The sequence below is a fragment of the Narcine bancroftii genome, chromosome 5 (assembly GCF_036971445.1).
Source record: "Narcine bancroftii isolate sNarBan1 chromosome 5, sNarBan1.hap1, whole genome shotgun sequence".
Taxonomy (NCBI): Eukaryota; Metazoa; Chordata; class Chondrichthyes; order Torpediniformes; family Narcinidae; genus Narcine; species Narcine bancroftii.
The window spans coordinates 25,334,686-25,347,221 of NC_091473.1; the positions used below are offsets into that span (position 1 = coordinate 25,334,686).

The following is a 12,536-nucleotide window of genomic DNA, read 5'->3' on the forward strand; positions in this document are numbered from 1 at the left end:
ACAAACTAAACTGGCCATCCTTTTTCAGTTTAGAAACTAAACTGGCCATCTTTTTTCAGTTTAGAAACTAAACTGGCCATAACACGGAGCATAATGACGTCATACGCACACAGGCATATATACATAACACTTTTTGAGAAACTAAACTGGCCATCTTTTTTCAGTGGCTATCTACCATATTTTCACTCATATAACATATATATGAGTGACGATGTCATAACACGGAGCATAATGACGTCATACGCACACAGGCATATATACATAACACTTTTTGAGAAACTAAACTGGCCATCTTTTTTCAGTGGCTATCTACCATATTTTCACTCATATAACAGGCATATATACATATGCACACAGGCAAATATACATATGCACACAGGCATATATACATAACACTTTTTGACAAACTGTAAACTGGCCATCCTTTTTCAGTGGCTATCTACCATATTTTCACTCATATAACATATACACCCATGTATTATACACATACATATAATGCACAAGTGTAGTAGTCTTGACCAGCACCTTAATAAAATGACCTATAAAAATCACAAAAAAACAGTGATACATGTTCAGATAACATTATCAGCCTCCATAGCGAAAGATGTAAAATGGTTATTTTAAATATTAATTTAAAAAGAATTTAATTTAGAACCAGTGGCGGCTCAATTAAGTTCACTTTAATATTCAATGTGTAAAAAAATTATTGTACAGTGTGCACATGCATATAATGTGCAGGGGATCACATGGTTGTGAAAAAACACATCCATAAAAATACAGTAGTGGTTTGCTTTAAAAGCTTCGAAGTGAGCCCAGCTCTCTTATACCTGCACCAATGATGCAATTAAACATACCTGAGTATTTTCATGCACCTGTAAAAACAAATGTCCCAAACATTATGCTACTCTGAAATGGGGGAACTATTTATAGAAAGTGCTGTCATTTCTACATGGTCAAACTAAGATGCATATAAATAACCTTTAACAAGATGTGTAATGTGCACTTTAATCATGTGAATTGTTTGATTACACATTTACAAATGTGGAGCACAGGGCCAAATAAAGGGAAAAAAAATGTCTTTGTTACCAACAGTATGGAGGACAATGTACATTGCCTTTTTTAGAGGTACACTGCATTTCAAACTGTTCTGGGTGCATTTCAGATCAATGAGATTTTATAATTCTGGTTGTCTCAGAGTTTGTTTGCTCACTGACTAATTTGATTGTGTTTGTTCTGAGGTTAGAATGTCAGCATCAACTGTCCTTTACAACTGTCCTTGGCATGTTTATGGAGTCCTTTATCTGTACAATGAGGAGTTTAATTTGTTTTGCTTGTGGACGTGCTCAAACAACAGGGCAGCTAATTTCAGTTGCAAGTCCTAAATTCTCTTCTTCCGAGAAAGAGATGGAGCAACATCAATGGAAAGATAACATTATCCAAATTAACAGGAACCTTATGAGAGTGAAACAAATGTTGCACAGCCATCTTATTTTCAACTCTGCTGCTGTATTTCTTTTGAGTGTTTGTGAATATTTTGGGATTTCATTCTCTTTCTGCAAAACTTTCCATAAAGTTATTTACTGCAGTAAGGCAACATAAATTGTTTGGAAAGGATCATTATCAAAAGTAGAGCATAAAAGCTATTTATACATCAAAGAAGTCAATGGTTAAATTACTATTGTATTTTCGGAGTTGCGGAATGTCTGCAAAGTGCTTTTTATTTGACATTTTATCAGCCAAACCCACAAAGCACTTAAGTGAGTCCATAATCTTGCATTTCTTTCAATGAACTGTCTGATGTGAGAAGGCCACCAGAAGCATCAGTGTGAATACATTGATATATATTTACATAATTCAATTATAATTAATTGTTTTGATACAGAATGGCAGAATATTTTCTTTGGTGAACAATGCATTGGCCTCTGAGTATGTTGGAAAAGAGGTTAATGGCTTGTCACTTTGCTTAAATTAAAGTTAATTATTCCCAGGATGTCAATAAAACAAAACCAAATCAAATTGTGTACAGTCCTGACCTGTGTCGATTCTGGCAGGGAAGGATATAAAATAGATTTCAACATTTGGTTTTCCATCAGCTACACCAGAAAATGTTCTCAGCACAAGTGTAATGCATAGATATATATATATATATATATATATATGATATGGAATATTGTGAGCAATTTTAGGCTTCTCGTTGAAGAAAGGATGTGCCAACATTGGAGATGGTACAGAGGAGTGTCACAAAGAAGATTTCAGGGATTAAAGAGTTATCATAAGAGGAGCATTTCACAGCTCTTGGCCTACATTCATTAGAATTCATGAGAATTAAGGTGAAGGATCTCACTGAAACATTTCAAATGTTGAAAGGCAGAATAGATGTCAAAAAATTGTTTCCCATGGTGGGAGAGTCTAGGACAAGGGGGCTCAATTTCAGGGGTGAAGCAGGCATCCACCTCGAAAAAAGAGACGGAGGAATTTCTTCAGCCAAAGAATGATAAATCTGTGGAATTTGTTGCCATAAGCAGTTGTGGAGGCCAAGTCATTGGATATAATTAAAGGAGAGATTGAATTTGTTGATTAGCCACAGCATTAAAGGTTATGGAGGCCCACCTCACTGACAAAAGACAAAGGAGGAAAAACCCAACACCCAACCCCAACCAACCAATTTTCCCTTGCAACCGCTGCAACCATGCCTGCCTGTCCCGCATCGGACTTGTCAGTCACCAACGAGCCTGCAGCAGATGTGGACATACCCCTCCATAAATCTTCGTCTGCGAAGCCAAGCCAAAGAAAGAAAAGGTTATGGACACAAGGCCGGGCAGTGGAGCTGAGCAGGAAAATGGATCAGCTCATGATTGAATGGCAGGGTAGACTCAATGGGCTGAATGGCCTATTTCTGCTCATCTGTCTTTTGGTGTGTGTGTGTGTGTGTGTGTGTGTGTGTGTGTGTGTGTAAAGGTAAATTTTTTTGTCATGTAATAGTACATAAAAATACAGTTTTCATGATATTTGTCTTTTGTCTGCCATAAGGCAAAGAGTTACCATGAGCATTAAATGGTGCCACGATCAAGAGGAGAAAGAGAAACGAAAGAAAGTCCTTTCTGGGACATTGAGTGTCCGTGGATTCCCCTTCAGCACTCCCACAGCATTTGTAGCAACATATGCACAAGTTCAAACCACCAGCAACCCAGGGAGAGGGGAGGGAGGTGGGAGGAGGGGAAATGGGAGTTTTATATACCACATGTTTAACTTTTTGAAATAATTTTTGAATTTGATGAAATGCAATTAATATTGTGGTTTAAAATTTAAAAATAAAATAGTTTAAAAATACCATCGGCAACCCTTTCTCCAGATCCAAATCTTCAATTCTATCAAGATGCCTGAGCACTCGAGGCCCTTTGGAAGCTCTTCTTGTCCTCAGCACCATGTCAAATTCCAGTTCCAATGCCTGGTTCCCATGAGCCAGTCTCCAGCAATCTGCAGCCTGCATGGGTCCTTCAACCCTGCAACACCTGTACAGCAAGATGCAAACTTTAGGATGCTCTTTATTGACTACAGTTCGACATTTAACACCATCATCTCCTTAAAACTGATCATCAAACTGCAAGACCTGGGAGTCAACATCCCCCTGTGTAATTGGATCCTTAATTTCCACACCTACAGACCACAATCAGTGAGGATTGGTAAGATCATCTCCTCCACAATCTCCATCAATACTGGAGCAACACACGACTGCATTCTTATCCCCCTGCTCTATTCACTTTGCACCTCTGACTGTGTGGCTTGTTTCAATAACAACACCGTCTACAAATCTGCTGACGACACCGTGGTAGCGAGTTATGTATATAAAGGGATGATGAGTCAGCATACAGGATGGAGATAGAAAACTTGGCTGAATGGTGCACTAACAACAACCTTGCACTCAATGCCACCAAAACCAAAGAGCTGATTTTTGATTTCAGGAACAGAAAACAAGATATGTATGATCTAGTGATCAGAGGTGAAGAGGGTGAGCAAATTTAAGTTCTTGGGAGTCACTATCTCAGAGGATCTCTCCAGGACCAATCACACTAGTGGCATCCTGAAGAAAGTACCTCTAATTCCTCAGAGTTTGTGGAGGTTTGGTATGACACTGTAAACCCTAGCAGATTTCTATGTATCTGTGGTGGAAAGTGTGCTGACCTGCTGCTTCACAGTCTGGTATGGGGACACCAATACACTTGAGTGTAAAACTTTGAAAAAGGTAGTGGACACAGCCCAGGACATCACAGGCAAAACATTCCCCATCATGGAGAACACCTATGGGGAACTCTGCCATTGGAGAGCAGCAGCAATCATCAATAATTTACACCACCCAGCACATGCTCTGTTCTCATTGCTACCATAATGAAAGAGGTTTTGGTGCACAAGACTCGCACTAGCAGATTCAGGAACAGCTGCTACCCCTCCACCATCAGACTCCTCAACAACAAACTCAACCAGAACTCTTACTTTTGCACTTCATTGTTTGTTTTTGTTCCTCTCTGTATTGCACAATTAGTTTGTTCACATTCCTTATTTGTTTATATGTGTTCATTAAGTACATTTTTTTTATTGTACCACCAAGAACTGATGATTCTGCCTCGCCTGCAGGAAAAAGAATCTCAGGGTTGTATGTGATGTCATGTATATACTCTGACAATAAATCTGAAATCAACCGCAAGTTGCCAACCACCCGGAGCCTGTGTGGGTCCTTCAGCCTCTAAGCCCCATGATGGTCTGATGCTGTGGTTACTGTCCTGTAGGGTTATCTTCTGTGATTCTCCTTTTCAACAGGAGGTGTTCTCCCACCTTCTGGTGCCCTTCGTCCATCTGCAATTTCTTGTGGTATGTTGTCCAGCACAGGCAGTGCCATCTTAGCCACAGGCCAAGTGTGTGTGTGTGTGTGTGTGTGTGTGTGTGTGTGTGTGTGTGTGTGTGTGTGTGTGTGTGTGTGTGTGTGTGTGTGTGTGTGTGCTTCCGTCTGTCGTTATGGCTCATTGTTTTGATGTATCTCCACCAGACATACCTGTGGATTCACTTTCAGCATTGTAATTTCTGCAGTTTATTTTGCTGCATTAGAACTGAATCTAATTCCTGTCTCCCATTCTACAATATGATGTGCATGTTTAACCACTGGTGTCACTAGGGGGGTGCGAGGGGTACAAACCGCACTGGATGACACCATTAGAGGGGGCGACAGCAAAATGATTGATTATAAATTTTTTGTGAAGTGTTTCAGCAGAGATTTATTATTTTTTATAAAAATATCCCTGTAGTTAGTTGTAACAACAAAAATATTTTCCATAAGACCAGCTTAAATGTATCAATATTCTGCACCTACAAGGCTAAACTTGATGCTAATTTACTTGTTGAACCTTCTAATGTGCTCCGGTCAGAGCTGTCATTACCCAATTACAATGACGCTTTGAATCATGTGGTTTTCTCTGCCTGGGGTACAAGCATGTGCTGTTGTTTTCGTTGCTGCTGGTGGTTTTATAGTCACTGCTTTTGTCGAATTTTCTGCTGTTTTAGCTACAATATTGTGGTAATTGATATTTGTGAACCTATATCAATAACTTTTTTTTCAGAATGAAGTAGTAATTAAAAGAATCTACGTAAAAATGTAAATACATTTAGGCTGTGCATATGATCTTGTAATTTAAAGGTGTAATTTTAATTTTACTAGTTGTTTTCTCACCATTATTGCCATTGCATTCAGTGATATTTGGAAATTATGATTTACAAAAAACATTACTGAGGATTCTGTGTGGTCTGGTACGGGAGAAAGTCCATAGGGGAGGTGTATGGGGTGACACCAACCCTCGTGATGCCACTAGGTTAAACATAGTACAGCACAGTACGAATCCTTCAGCCCACAATGTTGTGCTGACTTATACAAACCTACTCCATGTTCAAACTCATCCTTCCCTCCCTCATAGCCCATAACACTTCACTTTTCTTACATCCATGTGTCTTTTAAATGTCCCTATGGTACCAGCCTCCACCATCACCCTTGCCATTGCATTCCAGGTTCCCACCTCTCACTGTGTGAAAAACCTATCTCTGATGACTCCCCTAAACCTGCCTCAACTCACCTTAAACTGAGCGTCCATGGCTTCATGCACTACCAAACGGAGGCCACCCACATATCAGAGGACAAACAATTAATAATCACTCCAGGCACTCTCCAACTGAATAATATTAACATCAACGTCTCTGGCTTCCATTTGGCCTCTCACCTGTCTCCCTCTGACTCCTTATCTGCAGCTCTCCATCCTCTTCCTTCTCTATTCAGAGAGCCATCCCTTCCTATCACCTCAGCATTTTTGTCTTGTGCCCCCCCCCCCATCCAACCCATGACCTCTTGCTCCTCCTCCTGCCCCTCCTCCTACCATTTTATTGAGGTGCCTGCCTGCTTTTTGCTCACACCTTGCTTTGTGATCCACTATCCAGCATCACCTTTAGGTTAAATATCATAGGCTTGTTCTGGATTGTGGTCTGTATTTGGATCCTTGTGTATAACTCACTTCCTTCTTTCATCTCAGCCGACATCTCGTGAAGGTGTATGGATTCTGTGTTTGGTATCTGGGTGTCAGAGTTCTCCTTGTTGTTTCCTTTTATGTGGTGATTTTCTTCTTGCCTTCTTTCTTCACTAGCTTTACTGTTTTCTTCATACTAGACTTGCACATATTCGCCCAGTGGTTTGCTTTAGCAAGAAGGTTCTACATTCAGAACCATATGAGGGGCATTGGTTTTGGTCATCGAAGGGGTGTTGTCTGTCACACTTCCTGCAGGTCTTGGGGATTTGCACTTTTCTGATTGTATTCTTTATATCATCAACCCTTCCTTCTCAGTGCTGTGGGTGGGTCTGCATAGATAAGGATTTAATTTGTGGCCTCATGGCTTTTAAGGCTCTGGCTGTGTAGATAGATTTGGCCAGCTTTAAGCTATCCTTCCCCATAAGGGAATTTTTCACTTCGGGATGGACACTTATTAGTTGATCAACTAATCTTTCCTCTATATCCTTAAATCTGCATTTTGCATCAACAATTTTTAGTCTAGTGAGGTTGTTATCAACCATTTCATCAGTCTCTTGCATTTAGCCTTGAAATTCATAGTGTTTAATTCTATGATTAGACCTGGGTTCACGGTGAGAAGCAAACTTTGCAAATATCTGCTCCAGATCATTTTTCTCCACCTCTGTGAATCCCAGCTATTAAATAAGTCAAAGCCTCGCTCCCCTGTCCAGACCTTCTCCTCTGCTGTTGCATTTTTTAAATGGCTTTTAAATGCTAAATTGCACTTCTGCTGAAACTTTTTAAACAATTTAACAATGTCTTCAGCCTCCCAGTCCATCACTGGGTGACCTGCTGTTGCTCCAGCCTTTTTTTTTTCAGCAGTTTTTTCTCTTCTTCCCCTTTGTATTTCAAAGACTTACAATCAATTGTATGGCTTTATTCTTGTTCACTTATAATTCTTCTTAAGTAAATTAGAGATGCAAGATTCAAATAACAGAAGAGAGTTTACTTACTGATGCCTTCCACCAACTCAGGAAACTGTTCACACACTCATATATACATATTTATATGCCCCATAGTGGTGCACTACAGTTACTATAGTGAGAAGGGTGTATTTTTACATGGTTACAAAATCGTTCACATTATCCTGACTATATAACACACTGCTTATCCTTCCCCCACTTTTCCACCAACTGCTCCATGCTCCCTGCTAGCCTAACTTTAAGCCCTCCAAAACAGCTTTTGCAAACATGCTTACAAGGACATTGGTCCCTCTCGACATCTTCCATGTGGTTTGATTGAGATGTTAAATCATGTCCCATATCATTCTCAGATGGATAAAAGATCCCACAGCACCTCATTATCTTAGCCAATACTTATTTGCTCATTCAATGCCACTAAAACCAGTTATCCAGTCATTGTCATTTTACAATTTGTGATACATTGCTCCAAACAGATTAGTTGTGGTATTTGCTGCATTGTAATAGTGACTGCTCTAAAGTATTTAATCAGCTGTCAGACTATTTGAGATGTCCTAAGGGCATTAAAGCCCTTGCATGTACCAAAGTCTTTCTATCCTTATCATTCTCTCCTTCTTTCAAAAAGCAATACAGATGTGTGTTAGTGTGGATTTTTTGTGCAAGTTTACAAAGCTCTTTGTAATTGCTATGAAAAGATTACATTTTTGAAAGATTTGCCTGATGCTCCACAATTAACAAAAAATATCCTTGGAAAGATCTTCAGCAATAATTCAAGTGTTTCTGCAGTTAACTGGAATGGTCTGTTAAAATTAAATCACAGGATTGGAAGAAAACTTATGAAGGTTAACACCAGATCTGTGCAATGGACATAACAATGACAATTTAGCATTCTAATTGAATTAACATTTCTTATTCATTCCAAAATTAGTGTGCTCCCAGTCCAAGGTATTTACTTCATAAAGTAGATTGAGACGTCCCTCTCTCCCATGCATTGGTCTTGCAGAGAATAGCCAATTCCAATCACATCTTTGTCATTCTGCCCAATAGAGAGCTGGCCCTTGAACTAAGGAAAATGAGAGTGGAAATTCCTTTTTTTATTGCAATTTTTGCTCTTACATCATTATTACTGATCATCTCATCCCAGAACCAAGAACAAGGTCCTTGCCTAGACTATCCTGATGCAATATGCAGGAGACCAGAGTGAGACTGGGTTGTTTTCATTGGAAGAAGAGAAGCAAAAGAGACTCACTCTAGCCTCACCGAGTGTCTATGGATTCATCTCTAGTACCCCTACACCTTCCACAGCCACCTCCAGTTCAGTTCAAACCATTGGTAACCTGAGCTCCAAATCCAAACCTCCGACACGTCGAGGAAGCCTTCAGTGCCTGAGGTTTTTCAGGAGCCCTCCTTGTCTTCAGCACCCTCTCGAATCCCACTTCATTTATCTAGTACCTGTGACCCAGTCTCCAGCAGCCCGCAACCTGGGGTGATTCCTTTGACCTCATGTCACCAGCAGCCAACAGCCTCTGTGGGTTCCTTGGGCACAAGTCACCAGCAGCCTGCTGTCTTTGTGTCCTTCAGACGCTGAGATACTCACTGGTCTGCTGCTTTGGTCACTGTCCCATAGGGTTCTCTCCTCTGCTTCTTCTTCTCATTAGGGGGTGTTCTCCCTGTTATTGGTGCCCTGCACCAGTCTGATGCTCCCCCCGGAAGTCAGCAACACCACAATGGTGCTGCCGAACACTGGCATCGCCATCTTGGGTTCAAATCCCATGATTGCAGGATGTTAAATGAAGTACTATCAGCTCGTTTAATAGGCCATTTAAAATCTGTATGGCGCCATCATCAGCTGGACTGGGTAAGAGAACCCTGCAGGGGAGTGCTACGTCTCCGCTCTTTTTCCTCCTTGGGTCCACACCAGAGGCAGACTCCTGTTAAAAGAGCTCCAGCAGGACCACCATTTTTTTCTCATGAACAAAACCAAGATAGTAAAATCCCGTGGGTTGGGGAATTTAGGAAGTTTATTGGCCCAAAATGGGGTGAGTCTGGAATGCTCATCGAGATGGAAACAACAACAATGTTTAATGGACAGATTAGGTCTTTATTCTTTGGAGCGTAGAAGGTTGAGAGGGGATTTGATAGAAGTATTTAAGATTATGAAAGGGATAGACAGAGTGGATGTGGATAGACTATTTCCGTTAAGAGGAGGAAAGATTAAAACAAGAGGACATGAGTTAAGAATGAAGGGGCAGAGGTTTAGAGGTAACATGAGGGGGAACTTCTTTACTCAGAGAGTGGTAGCCGTGTGGAATGAGCTTCCGGGAGAAATAGTGGCGGCGGAGTCAATTGTATTATTTAAGAAAAGGTTGGACAGGTATATGGATGAGAAGAAGATGGAGGGTTATGGGCATTGTGCAGGGAAGTGGGACTAGAGAGGGGTGTTTGGTTCGGTGCGGACTAGAAGGGCCTAATGGCCTGTTTCCGTGCTGTAAATTGTTATGTTATGAAGTGCTTGGATGACCATTTGAGGTTCCTTAATTTATGAGATTGTGGATTGACTAGAAAGTGGGCTCAGCCTTTGCAGTTTTCTGAACCGATGACTCACCATCTCCTCTAGTCTGCATCTTGCTATCCATGAAACCCTCTGACTCTCCTGAATGCTTTGTTCAAGAGGTGGAAGCAGAATATATATGGTGGAAAAACAATAATGGAGCCATATCATTCAAGGCAAATATTTAATTTTTACAACAGCAACACTGATTTTTTTTTCAGTAAGGGTTTTACACACACACACACAAAAATAGTTCAGAGCAAAGAGCTCTTTGTCCTCCACATTGGAAGATGTGGCTTTATTGACCACCAAAATAGCTCAGTTGGGAGAGCATTAGACTGAACATCTAAAGGTCCCTGGTTCAATCCCGGGTTTCGGCAATGATAGAGATTATGGGCGACAGAGTTCCAGCAATCGAGATCTAGGTTTGAATCCCTCACTATCTCTAAGGAGTTTGTATGCTTTCCCCGTATCTACATGTGTATTCCCCAGGCGCCCTGGTTTCCTCCCACAATTGAAATCAACCGAGAGTATAGGTTCATTGGGTATTAATTGGGAGGCACGGACTCATGAGCTGAAATGTCCTGTTACTGTGCTGTATGTTTAAATAGAAACATAGACTGTATCTGATAACTGTCAGTCTGCTAGTTCAAGGTATTGGGAATTCCTTCAAACACTGTAGACATCTGCCAACATTAAACACATGGGTATCCAACAGGTTGTATATTTTTATAAGTTGTTTATGCAAATAGTCCAGAAGAATTAAGGCTCAAATGAAGCAAATTTAGGACATCCTGGTGTATTAAACTTTGCTTCTCTGAATACATGAAGCAACAATCAGTAGAAGAGAGATACATGGCACATTCCTTACATTGATTTCCCAAGTGCTGACATTGCTGCCCTGTCCTAATTGCTTTGATGAACTTATTTCTAGATTGGCATTTAAAAAGTCTGGACAAGAAGACTGGTGGAACAACTTCAAATTCTGTAGTCCAGTGATTCTCAACCTTCTTTTCCACTCACATACTACCTTAAGTAATGCCTTGCTTACCCCAGAGTACCTGTGGCAGAAAATGCCAAAGAAAACAAAAGGTTGAGAACCATTGCTTTAGATGCACAGTTGCTGCTCCATTTGTGTATGTTGCTTCTCCAGCTGTAAGCCAAATGTAAAATGCCACATGCAGTGAAAAAGCAATGCTTCCAACAACTGATCTTCCCCAATTATAATATTTGAAATAAAAGCATTTTTTGTGAAACAAGCATAGTTGTCACATAATAGAAATATCCAAAGTCAAGGAAGCATTAAAACTACATTTTTCCCAATCTCAGGTCATCCTTAAATAACTAATAACGTACATATGAAGTGCCATCAGCTTTGCATGCAGGATAGAAAGAAGTTGAATTTCACCCACCATTTAACAGTAGGGAAATTATCCACTTTATTGGCTTTCTCAGCAGAAAGCCATCAGTGCGGTGATAAAATGCCATCAGTAGCTTGTGATCACCCCACTGTAAAGTGGCTTGAATCCACACAGGGAGTCTTTAGACTTGGAGAAAATGTGCGAACGCTGACCCAATAATCAACCTCTTGACCATGGAAGCAGCTTCAGATGATTTGTGTCAACATATTGTGAATTGACTTTCAAAGGGTTAGGTTTGTGTATTCAAGCCAAAGGAATCAGTTTGTGGAAAAATCCTTCTTGTGTATCACATCAGTCTTAGTTAGACTCTGAAAGTCCATTTGAGTAGCACAGTGAATTTCTTGAAGAAGGAACAACTTATTTAATTGGAAACTTTGGAGGTCAAACCCAAAGTGCAGAGAGCCAGGAGAAAGGCAGAGCTCAAACTCCTGGTTCCAAATTTCACAACAAATTGAAAAACATGAAGGAACATTGGGATTGGCAGGCAAGGAAGGAAGAGAGGTTTCCTCTCTGTCAGTAAAACACTAAGAATCAATGACATTGTGTATAGGTTTGGGAAGGAGTCTTGACTTCTTGGTTGAAGAATTTTAGAGTTCATAGAACCACAGAAATTTATAACTTTGGAAGAGAAGCAAAGCTCAGTCCCCAGTCTGCATTAATAGTGATGAGGTAGAGATGGGTAAATAGCGTTTAGTTTCCACATTTCTGATGACTTCACCGAATGCACTGACATTGACACAATGGCCAAGAAAGCATATTTGCGCCAATACTTCCTCAGAAACCCAAGGAAATTTGGCATGTCACCTGCATTGCTTAACAATTTCTGCAAATGCACCATGGTACTTTACTGCATGGTGCAGGAGCTGCTCTGCCCAAGACCACAAAAGACTGAGTGCTATAAACATGGCTGTCAAGATTCAAGATTATTTTATTGTCATGTAATAAAACTGAAAATGTAATATTAAACAAAATTTCCTTTAGAGTGCCGTAAGGTAGACAAAGAGTCGCTATTAGTATTGTCCGGTACCACTTATAGTAAGAGAAA

The 12,536-nt window shown here is 40.4% G+C and overlaps 1 protein-coding gene and 1 non-coding gene across 11 annotated transcripts in view; both read left to right on the forward strand.

Annotated features, from left to right (window-relative positions):
* The window catches only part of chl1b (cell adhesion molecule L1-like b), a 687,190-nt gene that overhangs the window by 552,467 nt on the left and 122,187 nt on the right, over positions 1 to 12,536 (forward strand). The gene's annotated exons all lie outside the window — the stretch shown is intronic.
* Positions 10,378 to 10,450, forward strand: trnaf-gaa (transfer RNA phenylalanine (anticodon GAA)). The gene has a single exon. It is a non-coding gene; the product is annotated as a tRNA-Phe (tRNA).